This window comes from Podarcis erhardii, assembly GCF_964252035.2.
Source record: "Podarcis erhardii genome assembly, chromosome: 8".
Lineage (NCBI taxonomy): Eukaryota > Metazoa > Chordata > Lepidosauria > Squamata > Lacertidae > Podarcis > Podarcis erhardii.
This window is the reverse complement of record NC_138499.1, coordinates 4,818,321-4,839,758: the sequence shown is the minus strand read 5'-3', so window position 1 is coordinate 4,839,758 and position 21,438 is coordinate 4,818,321. Positions and strand designations below refer to the sequence as shown.

At 46.2% G+C, this 21,438-nt stretch overlaps 1 protein-coding gene across 4 annotated transcripts in view; it reads left to right on the top strand.

Moving 5' to 3' along the window:
- The first annotated feature begins 237 nt into the window (after positions 1-237).
- The window catches only part of ADGRB1 (adhesion G protein-coupled receptor B1), a 381,906-nt gene continuing 360,705 nt past the window's right edge, over positions 238-21,438 (top strand). For all 4 annotated transcript variants that reach the window (XM_081873967.1, XM_081873965.1, XM_081873966.1 and 1 more), the window contains exon 1: positions 238-805. The gene's annotated coding sequence lies outside the window, so the exon portion shown is untranslated. The remainder of the gene's footprint in view (positions 806-21,438) is intronic.

The window sequence follows — 21,438 nt, the reverse complement described above, 5'->3', positions numbered from 1 at the left end:
TGTGTGTTATAGTGTACAGTATAGCAAGGGAGAGCGAGCCCTTTTTATCAGCCCCCTCTCTCTCCACCCCTGCCTCCCTCCCTCCCTCTCCCCCTCCCTCCTTTTCCCTCTCTCCCTCTCACTCTGTCTAATGTGCGAGCTGGAAAGCTTATAAAAGCCTGATGTAATCCTTAATGCAGCCTCTGGCTACATAGACCGAGTCTAGTTACAACCGAAAGAACCAGGAGACGGAGACCAGGAAGCGCAAGAGATCCTGGAAGGAATTAAAAAGAGGATTTCTGAGGCACCGGATGGATTTTGGCCTCCCCGGGAAAGAAGACTTTGGGGGGAGGAAAGCAGCACCCCAAAAGCTTTCAGCTGTTCCAAGAAGACTTCCTTCTCTCCTGGTGGATCTAATCCCGCCTTGGGTCTAATCTTCCGTCTCCAAAGTGGGCATTGAGATTCTCCCATCGCTCAGGATTCCTGCGCCCTTTATCACCGCCGTCGCCGGTCATTATTAGCGATCATATTTCATTTCCAGTTATTTTCTTTTTTTGTACCCCAATACCAAAGGGGGTGTGAGAGAGAGAGTGTGTGTGTGTCTGTGTGCACTTTAAATTTGGAGCAAAGTTTGGTGTGTGTGTGTGTGTGTTTAAGAGTGGGTTGGAAGGGGGGGGGAAGCAAAACGACACCCCCCTCTCCCCGAAATCCTTTTTTGACTCATTAGCCAATGGCCATTTTCTTACTACTGGATATGTGGATGCTTCCCATTTGGAATTTGATCCGGCTGGGGGAAACGGTATAATTTCGTGGATGGTCTAGAAAGGTAAGTTTTCGGTTTATATACATAATATATATGTATGTATGTATGTATGTGTGAGTTGGTTTGTGTGTATTTGGAGAGGGGTTGATTTATTCTTCCTGAGCGGATGCAACTTTTTTTTTGGGGGGGGGTCTTCTTCTAGTATCTGGAGCCGAACCTAAATACTGAATTATTGTCTTTTTGAGTCAAACCACTCAGTTCCTACACCATCGCCTCTCAAATACTGGACCCTTCTGATCCGAACTTTAGCCTTTTTGCTGTTAAGGGCTTGGAAGGCAACGAGTACTGTACTACAGTTTTTGTTTCTGTTTTTTGGGGGGGAAGGAATAAGAAAAAAAAAATCTGGACATATTTGCCTGAGGTTGTAGGAACGAGAGGGAGGGAGAGAGCCAGGGAATGTGAAATGGATCAGTTTTGGGGGCTGAAAGAGGTTCGGTTGCCACCGCAAAGCCCAGCTTGCCTGGAACTGCATAGATGGGGAGATCTGGAGCTAAACCGAACGGGAGAAAGACCGGCAGTGAGAGGTTATTGGACCTCGCCAAAATCCACAGATACACACACACACAACACCAGACCACACCACACCACAACAACACCTTGTTTAGTCTGAGAAGCTGGAAAACCTACAAGTCTGTAATGGGGAAGGGTGTCTTATGGGAAAGGTCTCCCTTAACGTCGCCTTTAGGAGGCTGCAATCTCGCAGGCACATTGAACAAAGTCCCTTTCGAGAAGCTAAGCGGGGGCTTACTCGCGAGTAGACGTGAACGGGGATCGCCCTGCGGGAGTCGACTTCTCCCTCGCACCCGCTTGGAAAGCTGGCGGGGGGGGGGGGTCGCTGTTTGAAGCCGTCCCAACCACCACCACCGCCCCGCCGCCTATTTGAATCATTGTGGGCATTTACTGGGAGAGATTTAGGGCGGGGGAGGGCAGATCTCCCAAATGCATCGCACCCATAAAGTTCCTCCCCACACCCTCTTTTTTTCCCCAGTCCCCCCTATACTTCCGAGAGACCACATTTTAAGGGGGGAGGGGACGACGATAAGCCAGGACAAGCCACCAGAGAGATACCTCCTCCCTATCTTGGCGGGCTCCACGATTCTTACTCGCGAGTTGTCCTATTGACCGCCAGAGGCACAGCCTGGAAGCCGTAACTTATGGACTCCTTGGAGGGTAGGGGAGCCATTCTGCGTAAAAACACGAGGCGCGCGAAAGAGATGCCTCCACGGGGAGCACAGGGTGGTGCCACGCTTTTGGGGGGAGGACGGACACCCCTTTCCCCCCAGGGGAAGAAACAAGCTCCCTTCTCTGCAGAGGGGGGAAAGCGAAGGAGCAAGGAGAATCGGGGTGGTGGTAAGGAAAAGGAGGAGGAGGGGGTCCCCTTGTACTCATTCCTGTGTCTGCTGCACTGCCAGGCGCTTTCTCCTTTTTTTGTGAGGGGGTGGGAGACAGTCTCCCTCGGTCCCATTCCTGCAACGTCCAGTTCTTCCCCAAACACCTGATCAGGATCGAGGGGGAACCAAGAGGCGCACAGTCTCTATAGGCAGCGCCGAGGATTCTTGAACTTAATCCCAAATAAGGTGTTGGCGGTGGGGTTTATTTATTTGCTGGAGTGAAAATAAGCGGGGAGGGTTTGACGCCCCCCACCCGGTACCTTATTCCACTGTTGTTATTGGCCCGATCTAACCAAAATCCAGTCTGATGGATTGGTGTGCCCCGAGAGGCCACATTTGAATATCACAGCAAGGTCAAAGTATTATTATTATTATTATTATTATTATTATTATTATTATTATTATTATTATTATTATTATTACAACAAACGGAGCCCAACGATCCTTCAGGACTCGGATTAGAAAATATCCACGCACCTCCCTGCGTCGCGATGAGGCAGTTCCATGGATACGGCTAAGTCTTGCTTAAAGGAGAGACACTTTAGACGGAGGCTGCAGCTTCCCCGCCTCCATCGGGTACATTTTCGGGCTCTTTCCTTGCCAATCGAGAAGCAAGGTTGACGGCAGAGGGAGCGGGCGACGGGGGACAGAGAGAGAATCAAAATCCCTTTCCATGAATCCGAAAGCAAGATTTCCTTCCCCCTTTCTCTTCCCTTAAAAAAACACCTGTTGATATATTGCGTTTCAGCCTGGAAGGAAGGGGGGGGGGGGCAGAGAAAGGAACGGGATCTTAAAAAACCAAAACACCTTTCAAAACACAGGGTTCTAGTCCGCATGACTATAATGGTGAGGAAGTGAGGGTGTGTGGAGTTCAGGAAACAGGAGCAGTGGTGCTGCTCGTTGCGTTAGGCGAAGGCGGGGAGGGAAAGAGCCGCCTGCCGCGATCCATAAATCGCGTAAGCCGGAGGAGCGCTGGGAGCCGCGGCGGACTGAGTTGAAGGGGTCCTTACCGAAGTGTCAACGGGACGTGAATCCTCCGCTTGCTTCGGCTTCAGGGTTTTGACAGCCGGCTAATAAAGCCCACTCCCCGAAATGATTAAGGACGTGGGATCTTGCCCTCTCCATGACCCGCACCCCGAGCAGTTTTCAGCAAGGGAACGCACGGGGGACCATCTGGTCTCGGAGAGCCTCGGGTGGAGGTTTGTAGGATGGGGTGGTGTTGAATCTGTGCAGCCACAGCTGAGTGCCCCCGTCCCCCCAGCCGTTTAGATCTGCAGCAAAGGTGGACTATACAAAAGGTCCTTAGCCTGGCTAGCCCCCGCACCTTTTCCTGTTTTCTACGGAAACAGTACCGGGAAAACCGAGGCGTCCATCCCCGCTTTGTGCCAAGCAGAATTGCCCTGGATCTATCCCTAAGGTGGGGGTGTTGGGTTGACCCACGGATGTCCCTTGCGCCAACGGTATGGGCGCGCGTGGATGTGCTTTTTGGAGAGTCTCTGTTCCCTCTCCTCGTATATGTAGCTGTTGCGTTTCTGACTGCCTCTCCACCCCATCGCTCTGCATTTTCCTGCATCTGTATGTATCTCGGAGTCACGATGAGCTTTTTGAAACTTCTTCCCTCGTGGAAGCCACCTCTCTCCCCGCCAGGAGTGCCATCTTGGCCCCGGGACTGTGGGTGCCATGCAGCGTGCATAGCCCTGGCACTGAAATTTGTGGGTGCCGGGCCACTCACAAAGGGTCACGGGGAATTTGTGGGTGCTCAGGCACCCAGGGCCCCAGGGAGTTGGCACCCAGGGACTTGGCACTCTCTCCTTACATTGGAAATTGGCGTCATTGGGTAGAGTGGGCCGAGAGAGAAATATGAGATCACATTATAAGGTAAAGGATTTGTATCAACTTTCAAAAGTCTGCCCATACTTTTTCGAAATGCAGCCTCTTTCGAGAGAAGCCTCTGTTGGAAAAAGGGTACTTTGGGAAAGTGTGGGGTGAGGCAGTGGGGTGCAATGGTTAGAGTAATGGGCTGGGACCTGTGAGATCAGAGTTCTAATCCCCACTGGGCCATGAAGTTCACTGGGTGTCACCTTGCAGGGTTATTGAAAGGATTAAATTAGTGGGGAGAATTATGTACACCACATTGAGCTTCTTGGATAAAAAGGTAGGGCATACATGAAATTGATAAATGATACATTTTGTTTGTTTGTTTTTGATGTGCCTGGTCAGGTATTTGACCAAACCAAATTGAGGCAAGGGGAAATAAATGCAGCATTGGTGCTCATCTACGGATAAGCAGAAATTGGAATAATATTTACATCTCTGTGTAAGAAAGCAGTGTTTCATAGAAACCCAACTAGCCTGGGCCAAGTGAATTCAGATTTAACAGTTTCCTTCATGTAACGATATTAAACAGTGGGGAGAGAAATGTATGACATCAAAGTGTGTATAGCCCACATGCATTTTTGCACTAAAACAGCTCTTCGCTCAAAAGGTTGGATCCCTTCCCAGGTCAATGGATTTTCTCCTGCGAATTCCATGCATGCTGAATTTGAGGCTAGGTATTAGGTGGAATGGTTGTTCTGTAGCTGAAGAACATCAGATTCTGGAAAGGGTCCAGGTCTGGAATGAGAAAGCAAGTCTCCCTTGACCCATGACCCTAAGGATCAAGGTTTAGGAAAATGAATTGGAGTTGTTCCTGACTTTCCCCCACTACTGCTACATTCAGGGCCCAGCAGGCTGCCTTACCACTCAGACTGAAAGCTTGAACCAATAACAGGATCCACGGCGTGCTTTTAAGCCAGGCAAACGGCTCCAGAGGGAATTGATATGATTAATTCAGATGGATCTGAATTAACTGGTTGATGGATGAAGTGATATGTGGAACGAAACATGGGAGGTGAAACAGGTGGGGTGGAAAACCCCAACCGTAACCAAGACACAGCTCTCTTTATGCTCAAGTATCAAAGGTGGAATATAAATAGACAGTCCTCCTGAGAGCTTGAGGCATAAAATATGGACTTCCCTGAATGATGCTCCCTCTAGTCGTTCAATAACAGAGTAAGATTCTGACACTGTCAAAGCTGGGCTGATTCTGAGAGCTCCAGACTATTTTGTCTCTCTAATTTGAGAGGAGCAGTTTTGTCAGACAGTGTTTTCCATTTGTGCAAGAAAATAAAAAAGCATTCCTGGGTTCTGTAAAGCTGCTCTCAAGAATTTCGCTCATGCACTTCTGGGGATAGACAGAATGACTGTAAGACCCATCTATATCTTGGCTCATCCATAGATGTCTTCTCTCTACTCACTGATTCCCACATCTATCCGCTTCAGAATCGATCCATAACAATCTCTCTCTTACACCTTTGCATGTTTATACTCAGAAGTACATCCCACTTAACCTAATACGACTTAAAGCTTCCCCTGGTAATGATGTTTAGGGCTGTAAGTCTTGATCTCGCCTATTCCATCTATGTCTGCCATGCACAGGATTTCTCCATCTCCCCAAGCAGACCTCAATCTCTCTATTTCTCTCCCTGAAAACACCTTTGCCTTAAAGTTTCCCTTTGCCATTTGCCCAGCCGCCTTTTGAAAAATAGCATAAAATGAATGGTTAGACACCCCCCTTTTTTCTCAGTATATCTGCTCTGCCTTTGAAAATGAAATGATTCTGAAATAAAACTAAAAGGGATGCACACACAGAGATAAGCACACAGCACTTTTTAGTAGAAAATGCTGATGCGCACTTGTAGGATTAGTGGATTTTATATTCTGTTCTGATTTTGCTAAATGTGTGTGTGTGTGTGTGTGTGTGTGTGTGTGTGAGAGAGAGAGAGAGAGAGAGAGAGAGAGAGAGAGAGAGAGAGAGATGCGGTTACTGGTAGAAATGGTTAGCTCTCCTGAACTGAAGTCAATTGGTTTTGGATTTCGCCAAGTGACAGAGAGATGGCGCTCTTCCCCCAAATATAGATTATCAGGGTCTTATTTTGGATACTTTTAAAGTTGACTATGCTACTAGTGATTTGGTGCCGTTTTGTACAGTTAAAAAATTGATTGTAAAAGGAAAGGGAGAGCTGAACATTTCGAATGGGGCAAAGGAAGACAGAAACTGAGGAGGAGGGGGCGACCTCCCTTGAAATCAACCACACCATAATATTTCCATCTCTGCAAACCCGGGAAGCTGCAATGTTGAAATTTAAGTGACATCTTCCTGCCTCTGCACTTCCATTGAAGTCGTATCTCCAAACTGGGAAACAGAGGTCTTTGTATTCAGCTTTACATAGATAAACCGAGATCCTAGGATCTGAATTAATTTCAGGAATGAATTCAGGAGAGAGACACACAGAGAGAGAACTTAATATTTTAGGGAGGGAAGTGATGGGTCTGACTCTGCCTGGAAAGGCTTTGTGAGAGGTTAGGAACCTCAGAGGCAGCCTTACACTGAGTCAAACCATTGGTTCAACCGAGCTTAGTATTGCCTTCTTGGATCCCAAGATTTCAGACACAGGAGCCTTTTGCAGCCCTGCCTTTTCCACTGGGAAATGAACCTGGGATTTTGTACATGCAAAGCAAGTGATTTGCCACTGAGCTACAGCCCTTCCCTCCAGCCCCTTGTATGTGAGGACTTTCTGCAGTTACCCACCAACCTGCACTCTGTGCATGCTCAGGAGCACTTCCATCATTTCTTAGTGAATGTGTTGCAAACACTGGGGGGAAAACTACCACACCACGACTGAGACCCAGTAGCAATTAATCTGTGCTTCTCCTTAGCTGGCTCTGACCTTACAGAGCAACTTTCTTTGCTATGCAGATATTTCTGTATTTACCCCACCATCTCAAGCTTTTCCCTCCCATGTTGCTATTTAACAAGCCATTTCTATTTTCCTCTGGCGTTGCCTGATGCTGAGCGAGCATCAGTTTGTTAAAGATTAAAGACTCTGACTCTTCTCGCCCCCATCTCACTGTGTTGTACCGAAGTAGTTCAGATTAGTGTTTTGTTTGCTTTTTGACTTGGCTTTAAGAAAAACCTCTCCAGTTGCTGTTTTTTTGGGGGGTGGTCATGGCAGCACAATTTATGTCATTTCCCCTTCTTGCGATTGCCCACGCCGTGCATTTTTCTAGCACTCTCCCCTCCTGATTTATTCTTCAATCATAAGAGAGACGGAAGCGCTGCTAATATTTGCCATTGAGAAACATTGCCAAACAGTTGACTGGTATTTCAGAAAAAGGGTTACTAAAATTATCAAAGAGATGGAACAACTCTCTTCAGGAAGGTTGCCGCGTTTGGGACTTTTCAGTTTAGAGGAAATGTAAGCGGTGACATGATAGAAGCTCATAAAAATATAGAACCAGAGAATGAGTTGGGGGGGGGATCTCGGGGTCACCCAGTCCAACCCCTCTGCAATGCAGGAATCCTGTCCACAGCCATCCCTGGATGGACTCAAACCACCAACCTTCTGGTAAACAGCCGGACACCAAGTGAAAGTCGATAGAGAAAGGTTTTCGCCCTCCTCTCCTAACATTAGAACTCATGGGCATTCAATGAAACTGAATGCTGGAAGATTCAAGACAGGTAAAATGAATTCCTTCTTTGTGAGGCACATAGTTCAACTATGGAACTCCCTCCCACAAGAGGCAGCTATGGCCACCGACCTAGATGGCTTTAAAATAGGATTGGGCAGATTTGTGGAGGAGAGGGCTACCAATGGCTACTGGTCAGTACGAATGCTATTGTTGGAGGCGGCAATAGTTCTGAAAACCACAAGAAGGGAGCGTGCTCTTGTGTTCGAATCCTGCTTGCATATTTTCCATTGGGGCATCTGGTTGGTCACAGTGAGAACAGGATGCTGGACTAGATAGGCCACTGGGCTGATCCAGTCAGCTCTCCTTATGTTCTAATTCTTGCCCCCAAATTACTGTAATTTTTGCTCTATAAGACTCACTTTTTCCCTCCTAAAAAGTAAGGGGAAATGTGTGTGCGTCTTATGGAGCAAATGGAGGCTGCACAGCTATCCCAGAAGCCAGAACAGCAAGAGGGATTGCTGCTTTCACTGTGCAGCGATCCCTCTTGCTGTTCTGGCTTCTGGGATTCAGAATATTTTTTGTTTCTTGTTTTCCTCCTCCAAAAACTAGGTGCATCTTGTGGTCTGGTGTGTCTTATAGAGCGAAAAATACGGTAGTTCATAAATAGGGGGAAGAGGGGAGGAGAGTGTGCAAATTTAACTCCAATGATGAGTGATCAAGAGCAATCTACTTCTAGAGCAACCTTCCATACTTTAAAACAAAATAGAAAAAATCCTTCTGTCACCTTAGGGGGTGCTACTGGAAGGATTTTTTTTTATTTTGTTTCGACTACGGCAGACCAACATGGCTACCTACCTGTAGCTACTTCCATACTTTGTTAGACTAAAACTTTCATCATTCCCAGCCAACATGGTCAAAGACCAGGGGTGTAGTCCCCGAAATCCTGGAGGGTACCAGGTTGGGTAAGCCTGTTGTGGGCTCTGCTGGTTCCTGATGGAGACCAAGACAGTATTTAGGTAAAGGTAAACGGACCCCTGACCATTAAGTTCAGTCACGGACAACTCTGGGGGTTCCAGCGCTCATCTCGCTTTATTGGCCGTGGGAGCCGGAGTACAGTTTCCGGGTCATGTGGCCAGCATGACTAAGCCGCTTCTGGTGAATCAGAGCAGTGCATGGAAACGCCGTTTACCTTCCTGCCAGAGCGGTACCTATTGATCTACTTGCACTTTTGACGTGCTTTTCAAACTGCTAGGTTGGCAGAAGCAGGGACCGAGCAATGGGAGCTCACCCTGTCGTGGGGATTCAAACCGCCAACCTTCTGATCGGCAAGTCCTAGGCTCTGTGGTTTAACCCACAGTGCCACCCACGTCCCTTAAGACACTATTTAATTTCTTTAAAATAGAATATTAAAAAAAAACACACAGTTTAAGTAGCTTTTAGAAAAGCCAATATTTCCTAGTCCACATGCCCTGGTTATTGTTGTACAGATTCCTGAGATAATGTTCACAACTGAGGTTTTATATAGCACCATTGATATGTGCAAATGGTCTTGCAACATAAAAGAAGGCGGATCCATCCCTGTCCCAAGAGGATTAGCATCAAACATTTGACAGAGGAAATGGAGGAAGCCGAAGGTCTGGGCAAAGAGGGAGAGTTTGTGTTTATTTCAGTGTGCGTATTCAGTGCTACTTACAGTGGAATATTGGGGCTAAGGGATTATGCCCAGGGCTTCAAGGAAAATGTGGGTTTTTCTAGAAGCATAAAAATGGTAACATGGAGGCAGGCTTTTTCACTGGTAGTTCCCGTGTCATGGAATGCCCTCCCTGGTGAAAAATGAGAGGTGCCATCAGTACTGGCATTCTGCTGGCTCCTGAAAACACACCTGTTTAGGCAGACATTTCCCTGAATGCAAGCTTCCTGATCTAATTGCTTTAATAGCTCTTTTAATTGTTTTGATTTTAATGCACATTTTAATTATGGATGTTTTCAATGTTTTGATGGAATTTTCTAACCGCTTATTTTAATTATATGTGGATACTTCATAGTCATTTTTATATTTGGAAGCTGTTATGGCACGTGAGGGGTATATATGATATTTTTGTAGCGACCAGAACGATGGCCTTTTGATCCATCTAGCCCAAACCCTACTCAATCTAAGAAACCCAGAACTGGAACATCGCCTTCAGATGGCTGCTAGCCTCTGCTTGCAGATTCCCCAGGAGGGAAATCCCACCAACCATCCAGGTAATTGGCCCACCATCTTACCACTGAGAGCAACATTCCTCAACCTGGTGTCCACCAGGGGTTTTGGAACACAGCTCCTACCAGCTTCAGCTAAGCAGGGGAAGGCTGATCAAGAGGTTTCTCCTAACGTTCAGCCAAAATCCACCTTCCTACAATGTAAGCCTGCCAGACCTAAGTCCTCCTTTCCTCTGTGGCAGCTGAGGACATGTCTGTGACCTTATCTGAAGAGTTCTCTTTAAGTAGGGTCTTGAAGAAACTCAGGTCCCACCTGCACTACACTTATTAAGCAGTATCGTACCCCTTAGACAGACATGTCTTCCCCCAAAGGATCCTTAACCCAGGCATAGGCAAACTCAGCCGTCCAAATGTTTTGGGACTACAGCTCCCATCATCCCTGACCACTGGCCCTGTTAGCTAGGGATGATGGGAGTTCTAGTCCCAAAACATCTGGACGGCCGAGTTTGCCTATGCCTGCCTTAGTCCCTTCACCAAGTTGCAGTTTTCAATCCACCTTTCTTGGAACTGTAGCTCTGTGAAGGGAACAGGGGTCTCCTAACAATCTTCAGCCCTCTTAAACGTCATTTTCCAGGATTCTTTGGGAGAAAGCCTTGGCTATTGAAAGTGGTATGATGCTGCTATAAATGTATAGTGCAGCTGGGCCCTAAGACAGGCCTAATCCTTTAAAAAAGGAACAGACGTGTTTGTAGGGTATGGAGCTATAAGCTTTTATGACGATCCTTTGAATAACTGGTGCTGGTGAGAAACAAGTTGCCAAGGTTCATGCTTTGCTCACGAACTTCCCAGGAGCATCTAACTGGTCCCTACTGGGAACTGATTACCAGAATTGATAGACAACTTTTGGTCTGGTCCACCAAGTCTCTTTTTATGGGTCGGAATAAGCAGAAAATGAATTGATTATGCCACACAGAAATAACAGCCGCATTAGTAATGCCAACTATTTATTTATCTTTAACTTGCCTAACTTATTTTTTCCATAAAAATGCATGAAGTGTGGTTCAGTCTAAACATTTTTTAACGCCCCTTTCAGAAACTGCAACTTGCCCATTATAATTCAAAGGCCATTTCTCAGAAATGCATTCAGCGTTTGTGTCTAATCATGTGACAATCCAAAGTCTGTTTAATCAGAACTAAGAGGACTGGATCCTTGACAAGCTGGCTGTGGGAAGTTTAACTGCTCAATCCTTTATGTGTCTACTCAGGAGTAAGACTCATTGAACTCAATGGGTCTTACTCTGGGTAACTGGGTATAGTATTGCAGCCTAAAGGTGTATCAGGCAAAATTTCTAGTTATTATGAGGCATTCATCCATCAATAATGGCTACTTTTGTTGTTGTTGTTTAGTCGTTTAGTCGTGTCCGACTCTTCGTGACCCCCTGGACCAGAGCATGCCAGGCACTTCTGTCTTCCACTGCCTCCCACAGTTTGGTCAAACTCATGCTGGTAGTTTCGAGAACACTATCCAACCATCTCGTCTTCTGTCGTCCCCTTCTCCTTGTGCCCTCCATCTTTCCCAACATCAGGGTCTTTTCCAGGGAGTCTTCTCTTCTCATGAGGTGGCCAAAGTCTTGGAGCCTCAGCTTCAGGATCTGTCCTTCCAGTGAGCGCTCAGGGCTGATTTCCTTCAGAATGGATAGGTTTGATCTTCTTGCAGTCCATGGGACTCTCAAGAGTCTCCTCCAGCACCATAATTCAAAAGCATCAATTCTTCGGCGATCAGCCTTCTTTATGGTCCAGCTTTCACTTCCATACATCACCACTGGGAAAATGGCTGCTGCATATAACCAAATTGTCCCTATTTTCTAGGGACAGTCCAATTTCTTTTATGAAAGTTTCCCCTCCCTCATGAGTGTCAGTGGGGTGTAGTGGTTAGAGGTTTGGACTATGACCTGGGAGACCAGGGTTATAATCCAGATGTTCTTGACCAACAGCTCCCATCATCCCTGACCATTGGCCGAGCTGGCTGGGGCTGATGGGAGTTAGAGGCAAACCATGGTATAAGAGGGCTTTACATGTATATGTGATGTGACCTCGGTTACGTGCCCCCCAGCAATAGCGATGCTAAGCTAGCAATGGTCTAGCACAGTCTTTCTCAACCTGGTGTCCTCCTGATGTTTTGGAATACAAATCAGCTGGGCTTTCTCCAGTCCCAGCATCAGAATGGTCGTTTTAGCCAGAGCTGATGGCAGCTATACAGTGGTACCTCAGGTTAAGAACTTAATTCGTTCTGGAGGTTTGTTCTTAACCTGAAACTGTTCTTAACCTGAGGTACCACTTTAGCTAATGTGGCCTCCTTCTGCCACCATGCCACCACTGTGTGGTTTCTGTTCTCATCCTGAAGCAATGTTCTTAACCCGAGGCACTATTTCTGGGTTAGCGGAGTCTGTAACCTGAAACATCTGTAACCTGAAGCGTCTGTAACCCGAGGTACCACTGTAGTCCAAAACATCTGGAGGTTGAGCAAGGCTGTTGCACCAGTGCTTTGGTGAGATTTGAGCACACTCACCTGACTGTAGATCCATTCTAATGACAAATTAATTACCCTGCAGAAAACCCACTGTAGTAGATGGATGAGGCAGGCTGTTGATTTGGTGGAACAAAGTAGTGTTTACCGAGCAGGGGGAAATGTTCTCCTCCCAGCCCCTTTTGTTTCCCGGGATGTGGAAGGAATATAAAGAGCTGTTTTTCACCCACTTTGGTTTCTCTCCCCTCTCGCAGGAGGAGGGCTTGAGACACAAGGAAGGCAGTGGTGCTAGCAAGTCAAAATCCCTTCCCAGTCTAAAACAGCTCTGACTTTTTGACCTAGATGTCTACACCCTCCTTATACACACAAAAGCCTCAAACTAAAATGTTAGGGTCAAACAAAAGCCGATAAAAGGCATGGCAGCTCATGTCAGATGGATCAGATTCAAAAGAGGAGAGGACTTCTGCCCCTTTAGTTATTGTGTAGGGCAGGGGATTCCATCAAGTATGGCTCATCATGCAAGCTGAATCCCATTTCCAACACTTTATTAAATGTACAGAAGTCCCTCTCCTCTTTCGCCACTGGCCGCTTGCAGCTATTTTTATATTTAGATCAGGCTTCCTCAACCTCGGTCCTCCAGGTGTTTTTGACCTACAACTCCCATGATCCCTAGCTAGCAGGACTAGTGGTCAGGGATGATGGAAATTGTAGTCTCAAAACATCTGGAGGGCCAGGCTGAGGAAGCCTGCTTTAGATCATGCCTCTGCATTTGTTTAAGGAACGTTGTAAAGCCCAGTGCTTACTTTTCAATGGGGCATCTCTTGAGCAGGATGCATGGGGCTGCAGAGAAAACTAAAGAGAGTTGCCACCTTTTCAGTGAGACTCATAGAATCATAGAACTGTAGAGTTGAAAGGGACCCAAGAGTTATCTAGTCCAACTCCTTCCCTGCTCCCAGCCTCTGTCTTCCCCATCTATAAAATGGGTGTAATACTACTTATCTCAATTTTACATTTGTCTGGTTATTTAACCTAGGAAATGGGGTAGTATCGGGGCCTCGGCATGCACATGACTGAATCCTACACAAAAAATAGTGACAGTCTGGAAGTGCCCGGAGATGAATAATGCAGAAGAAAAGGTGCTACTAGGAGATGAAGCAGTTGCAGGGTGGGTCAATTTATAGAGCACTGTAGACTTTCTCCTCCAGAAAGTCTAGACTGGCTTCCTCTGCTCCATTCTTGAGTCACTAAATGTTTAGATATAGGAGTGTTTGCGCATGTGTGAATCAATTCAGTAGAGACTTTCTTGATGCTCTCCTAACCTCTTCTCAGCACAGATTCATTTATCATCCCACTCAGATCTCTGCATTTGCTGTATCTTGCTGGAACATCTCCTCTATCTCTTATAGGAAGCCACCTTATATTGAGTCAGACCATTGGTCCGTCTAGCTCAGTGTTGTCTCCACAGATGGTGAGGCTCTCCTACCAGGAGATGCTAGGGATTGAACCTGGGACCTTCTGCATGCAATGAAGCTGCGATGCAGACATTTGAGTGATGACCCTTCCCAATATTTCCTTGCCAAGAAATCTTCCTTCTCCTCAAGGACCAGTTCTCCAGGAGAGACCTTGTTTCATAACCTTGCCTTCATGTAACTCCCATCTCTGGTGTCCATAAGCTCTCTTGATTCTCGTCACCACAATTCTCATCACTATTTTATTTGTATTCCACCTTTCCATACCTAAAATCATGCTCAAGGTGGCTTGCAACATGTCAAGATTTGAGGAAAGACCTTAAGTGGTATTCAGAGGGAAAGCTCACATAGGAAGAGGCTCTGTGAAGGAGAGCTCCATTGAGATCTTCATGGATCTTGCAGAAATCTGCAGCTGTCCTGGGGATGGTGGGAGTTCTTTCCCATGGGTACCACTTCAGGGAACTCCATGCACTCCACTGCAATCTCTAATGTTCCATGGGACATTTTGGTTCTGCAGTCCCATTGTATCTAGCACAGCCTATGCATTTCCTGGGATGCCAGGACAGGATCTGGCCTTCCCGGTTGTTGTTTTTTTGGTTTTTTTTAAAATCTCTTCCACCCTCAAACACTGATCCCAAGGTGGCTCACAACAATGCAAGTGTACTTTTAACAAAAACAACATGTACAAAATACCTCAAAATTAAGCATGAACCAGCCAGTCTCCGTGAACATCAGGAAAAGTCACTGGCATTCATCCCAGAACCCCTAACTATACTGGAATTTGCTTCAGCGCGAGCCTTTGCAAGATTAACTAGTGTTCTTCACAGCTCTCTAGGAGATCTGCTGAACTTTCTCCCCCACCCTCTGGCTTTAAGACTGGGCTTTGTTTCGCTTGAAAATAGCTTACCAATTAAGTAGAAAACTCTGACATTGTAGCAATAGGAGCTGGCGACAACCTAACATTTTTATATACAGAGGCATGTGGGCATGTGACACAGTCCTGATCCCTGATTGGACAAGGCCCCATGATTGGCTGCTGATGCTGTGAACAAGGGCATTTCAGTTGGCTGGGTCTATGGTGGGGGTCTTGTTGGGTTAACATGTTCATCTATATGCTAAGTCTCCCGGGCTTGTGGAGTGATGGACTTGAGACACCTGCTGGCAGACAGGTGTGTTTGTGGATATCTATCCTGCAACGTTGCCTGGCAGGGCTTTACCCCAGCACAGTTTTCACCAACCTGGAGACCTCCAGAAGTTTTGGACTACAACTCCCATCAACCCCAGCCAGCATGTCTGGGGCTGTTGGGTCTTGTAGCATAAACCATTTGGAGGAGCACCCAGTTGGTGAAAACTTCCCTCGAGTCTTTGTAACATTGCTGTTGTTTAGTCGTTTAGTTGTGTCCGACTCTTTGGGACCCCCTGGACCAGAGCACGCCAGGCCCTCCTGTCTTCCACTGCCTCCCGCAGTTTGGTCAAACTCATGCTGGTAGCTTTGAGAACACTGTCCAACCATCTCATCCTCTGTTGTCCCCTTCTCCTTGTGCCCTCCATTTTCCCCAACATCAGGGTCTTTTCCAGGGAGTCTTCTCTTCTTATGAGGTGGCCAAAGTCTTGGAGCCTCAGCTTCAGGATCTGTCCTTCCAGTGAGCACTCAGGGCTGATTTCCTTAAGAATGGATAGGTTTGATCTACATACGCCACCCTTATGACAGATGACACAAATTTGTAGAGAAATGTCTCTTCCCCCAGAGAAAATGGGGGGAGTGAAATTTCCAGCACACATGCTAACAATAAATTAAGTTTCTCTCTGTGCTCACTTCAGCTTCATTTCTGAGGCTTGAAAATTGCTTTACAGCCAGTCCAAAAGTGAGGATTTTGTATTATTTTGATTATACTGAGATAATCTTTCCTGATTCTTAAAGGAACCCACTTTAAGGGAGGGGGGGGGGAATGACAGTAGTTTAACTCAGAGGGCTGCCTGATTGGGCACTTCATCTCACAAAGACACACATCAGCGCTTCCTTTATGAAAATTTAAATTGGCTACCTCAGTGGGAGAAAATGAAAGATCCTTTTCTTCTTCTTCAAGTGTATGTTTTCCCTTTTCCCTTTTCCTCCCTCTGTGTTGTTATCGGAATTATACCAGAGGGAGGCTATTTTACCCTCCCTGCTGGTGCCTTTTGAAATCTCCCCCTCCCCTCACTTCCTCCGGCTTTGATCAGAAAATGACCGGATGACTGCAAATATGTCTTACTCCATGGAGGCAGCACAGGGAGTAGAGAAAAGGCAGGGCTTTGTGGGATGTCTTTGCCAGGAGACAAGGAAAGCAAAGGCACCCTCAGAGTCTGGCTCGCAAGCCTTCCCAGAAATAACTTGCACCCACAGTTAGCATGAGGGGTAGCACACAGAGTCAACACTACTGCGGCTCAGACATGGGGCTGTAGGAACCCATTCCCAAATGCCGCTAGCTGGCATTTGGGCATGAAAAGGGGCAGTGGTGCTGGCTATCTGTTTGCGGAGAAAACTCTGCGCTCTGACCGCCAGTGCAGATCAGGTTCCCATAAAGAACTGGATGGTGATTTCAGTGAAAAGCAACGGCTTAGTATAAAAGAAATTGTGGGAGGGACGTTCTACTCATAATTCTATGATGCTCACTGCGGCACATTAGAAACTATGGATACCACAGAAATGATGTGATGTTCCTGGAATCCCTCCTCCCCTCCTTTTTTCATTATTCTACATAACTGATCACATTACAAAAATTATGGGCAATATATATAGAAATGGAAGTGAATTTATCTGGGAGGGAAAAAAGGGTTGTGGGGATGGAACGGTGCCTTATTTGCAATTAAGGTGGTCACTGATGGTTATTTCTCCCCACCCCCCACCCCCGAGATATTAGCAGCTCCTTGCGCCTAGCACTGAAGTCCTCTTTACACCAGCATTGGAGCAGAAGATCTACTGAGAAGGGGTTTTCACAGGTCTACCTCAAACTTGCAGTGGAATTCAGGAATCGATATGTGTGTGAGAGCTTTTATTTCCTAGGCTTAACGTTCATACTATCAGATCAGGCCCACAGCAAACATTTAAAGCACACCTAGGTTCCATAGTTGCCCCATGCGAATCCTGGGTATTGTGCTTTACCCCTCACAGAGCTAGAGTTCTCAGCACCCTCAACTAAATGCTGATTACTTGATACTTTGGGAGATGCCATGCACTTTAAATGTGTGGTGTGGATGTGACTTGGAGCAAACAAGAACCTTACCCAAGCAAGCATTGCTGTACATTGGAGCAAGAAGCCATTGTTTAAATACCATCTCACTGACCAATAAATTTCTCCTACAACTTCCGGCAGAAGATGCTCAGGTTTTTGATTTTAGACATGCACCAGGGTGAGGACGGTCCAATCCTGAGGAGCAACCTTCATGTGTACAGTGCCCTTGTCTGCAGATTTGAAATAGTATTGCAATTTGGCAACATCTTAGAACTGTGGTCAGACAGGAGCATCAATGCCCCAAGAAGATAAGGACTGGAAACCCAAAATGTGTGTCCAGCAACCCTCCCTGTCTCTCCCAATGCTTGTTTCGACCTTACACTGCACTGCAATTGCATACAGCAATTGAATAAGGGTTATGTGAATGTGCACATTATTGATTTTACCTCCAAGATTAGGATGTTTAAAGCACTTGGGATTCTTTCTGACCTAGCCTGCTGCAGAGGTAGGCAGTTTGGTGCCCTCCAGATGTTCAGAACTGTAAGTGACATCATTCCTGACCATTGTCTATGATGGCTAGGGAAGGGCAAATATGGCAATTTTTGATTCTCTCCATCTCTCACCCACCCCCAAATAAATTCAGTTGTCCACATTTCCACATCAGTTTGGAAATTTTCCATAAAAATACGTCAGCATTTTAGTGCAAATTTCTCTCAACTTATGCAGTTTTGCCAAATACAATTTTTCCTGATGCAATTCATTTTTTTAAAAAAACACACATTACATTTCAGCGACCTGTGCATCTATATGCACACTTTACTTAGTGTGCATGCATTTCTGTATACATAGCTTGGTTGGAGAACAGCAATGCAGAACTCAGAGCAGTGCAAATGTCAAAAGATGTCTATGCTTTGGTTCATTGTATTGTTTCAAGAAGAAGGTAAATGTGCCTGTACATAAAAACTGAATCAGATTTCTCCCCTATCCTTAATGTTGACCAATATAGAGAGAGTGTGGTCTGGGGAGAGTCCTGAGGGACAGATAGAATAACTAGGAGGGACACAGAGCCAGTGTGGTGTAGTGGTTAAGAGAGGTAGACTCGTAATCTGGTGAACCAGGTTCGCGTCTCCGCTCCTCCACATGCAGCTGCTGGGTGACCTTGGGTTAGTCACACTTCTTTGAAGTCTCTCAGCCCCACTCACTTCACAGAGTGTTTGTTGTGGGGGAGGAAGGGAAAGGAGATTGTTAGCTGCTTTGAGACTCCTTCGGGTAGTGATAAAGTGGAATATCACATCCAAACTCTTCTTCAGCCTGGGGTTCCTCATCCCCTGCTCCAGAGCATCCACCAAATAAAAAAATGTAATAGAAGCTGTGGTTGGCCAGATGAGTAGGTGTTAATGAGTGCACTGGTTCACTGTGGTTTCCTTACCATAATGTTTTGGTGCACTGTTAGCTTCAGCTGCTGCAGCGGCCACAGTGAGATGAACTCGCCTGCACATTGGCAGCCAAGCTCTGAGGCATGTCTCTGCTGCCTGGCAGAACATTCAGTGCATCCATCAAAATGCCTGCAGCTTCCACTTCGAAGCAGGTGGACTGGTCACAAATATCCAGTGGAGACAGTGAAAGATGTCGAAGCTGGAAATGAAGTGGGCCGTGATGCAAAGCATCTCGGTTTCTCTCTGAGGTTGTTCAGAGCAGCCGTGCTGGTTGTGACCAAGGGTGTACCCGGTCCAGAAGAGATGCAGCCCCAGTAACATGTTTCAAAAAGTGACCAGCTGGATGCAGCAAATGCTTCTGAATACCAGTTGCTAGAAAACAGAGGAGGACAGAGTGCTCTTTAAAAAAAAAAAAATGCATTTTCAAAAACAGGATCAGAGAGCATATTTAACCCTCCCTGCTAAGCTATATATTTGTTTATACTGGTTCTTAAAATATTCAGCTAACATTATCCATTCCTACTTATATTCCTTATCTTCATTTTCTCTTATCCTGTTCGTCAGACCAGCCAGTTCAGCACATTCAAACATTTTGCACAGCCATTCTTCCTTTCTGGGTACTATCCTTGTTCTCCACTTTTGTGCCAATATGGTTCTAGCTGTGGCGGTGGCATATAGTAATAAACTCTTTTGGTTTTTTTGGGACCTCCATTGTTACCATCCCCAAGAGGAATATCTCAAGCCTTTTGGGGAAAGTTTAAGTATCTTTGAAAATTCATTATATACAATAATAATAATTTATTATTTGTACCCCGCCCATCTGGCTGGGTCTCCCCAGCCACTCTGGGCAGCTTCCAACAAAGATTAAAAATACATTAAAATGTCACACATTAAAAACTTCCCTGAACAGGGCTGCCTTCAGATGTCTTCTGAATGTCAGGTAGTTGTTTATCTCTTTGACATTTGATGGGCGTTCCACAGGGTGGGTGCCACTACCGAGAAGGCCCTCTGCCTGGTTCCCTGTAACCTCACTTCTCACAGTGAGGGAACTGCCAGAAGGCCCTTGGAGCTGGACCTCAGTGTCTGGGCAGAACTACGCCTCAGAACCTGCTATGTTCATGGAGACATGGGCCCCCTCTGGCTCTGGTGATGGGTCCTGCTGCTCTGGTTCCTGTGCACTGACCCCCATCCCCCCGCCATCTTCCATTGCTCTGTGAAAACTTTCTACACCAACCTCTCCTTTTCCATCCCCATTCCTAGCTTGCCCCAGTGTGTCCCAGTCACGGCTACACCCCTCACTGGGATTCTCTTCTTACTCCCTGTTGTCTTGCCAGTTTGTGACATCAGGTCACCTAGCCAACTTTAAGCTGAAGGAGTAAATCCACTAGGACAGAATCCCTGGTAGATTGACCATCCAGCCACTGCTTAATAAGCTCTAATAGAGGAGATTCCACCACTTCTCAAGATATCAGATACAGGTCCTTTTCACTCCCTGCTACCTGAACTTTTCAACACAAAGCCAGAGATTCACTTGAGGAGCTTCTGAGTGCAAAGGACTCTCGTACCTATGGGACCGCCTCTCCTGGTATGTCCCATGGAGGACCTTACGGTCTTCAAATAAAAACATCTTGGAGGTCCTGGGCCACAGGGAGGTTAGGCTGGCCTCAACCAGAGCCAGGGCTTTTTTGGTTGTTGCCCTGATCTGGTGGAACGCTCTGTCACAAGAGACTAGGGCCCTGCAGGACTTGACATCTTTCCGCAGGGCCTGCAAGACAGAGCTATTCCACCAGGCCTTTGGACAAGGCACAGTCTGACCCCCTCCTTCTGTAATCCTCACAGAACTCTGGCCCAATGGTTGCCATTAACTTGATTCTGAATTGATTTTAGAATGAATTGATTTTAGAATGTATTTCAATTAATAGACTGTGATTTTATGTAAACTGTGTTACTTTTACTGTTGTTAGCTGCTCTGAGCCCAGCTTCGGCTGAGGAGGGCAGGATATAAATAAAATTTTATTATTATTTATTATTATTCTTAAAGCATGAACTGTATAACTTTAACCCTTATAACAACCCTGCGTACAGTAGGCTAGCATTGTCATCCCCATATTGCAGAAGTGAGGTTGAGATGGAGTGACTCTCCTAAGGCCACTAAGTGAGGTCATGGCAGAGACATGATTCCTGATTTGCTAGCTCACTCTCTTAGCTGCCCCGGCTCTTAGTTATTATGATTGATTTCCATCTGGATTGTTAAGAAATGATTTATTCTTTATGAAATCATGCTCCTTAAAAAAAAATGTTTTTAGCAAACCAGATTGCATGTGTACTATGTTTGAAAAGGAATTTCTAAATAGAGCACAACAGGGGAAATAATTTAAGCATAATAAAGCATATGAAATGCAACATTGTTAAGAGTGTTATCTTGATTGATGGCTTGTTTAAGCCATAGCCGTAAGAAGTGAAATGATGAGTGAATATTGATGGGCATTTTTCTAAATGGTAACTTAACCAGGGCAAACGTTTGACAACTTCAAGAGCTGTTTGTTTCTGGATTGCCCTGCCAAGTGATGAGGAGAAGCTTACTGCACTTGAAAAGGAATTGTTGTTGGCATCTACCAGTCTCAAGAGACAATGGAGTGCACCTCTGGGGGTGAAGTCAAACTGCTGGAGGATCACAGTGCCTGCTGTGGCTGCAGAGACCAGAAACTCATAGCTGCTGCTTCCCATGTTATTTTTCCTTTGTTAGCAGCACTGAAGTGACCTCTCTGGGATGCAAGCCCAGAAAGTGTGTATGGAGGAGGTCTTGGGCTGCCCAGATGACAAGACCTCCCTCTTGGGCTCACTGATGTGGTGCAAAGGAAAGCAGAACAGTACATTTGGCACCAGCTTGG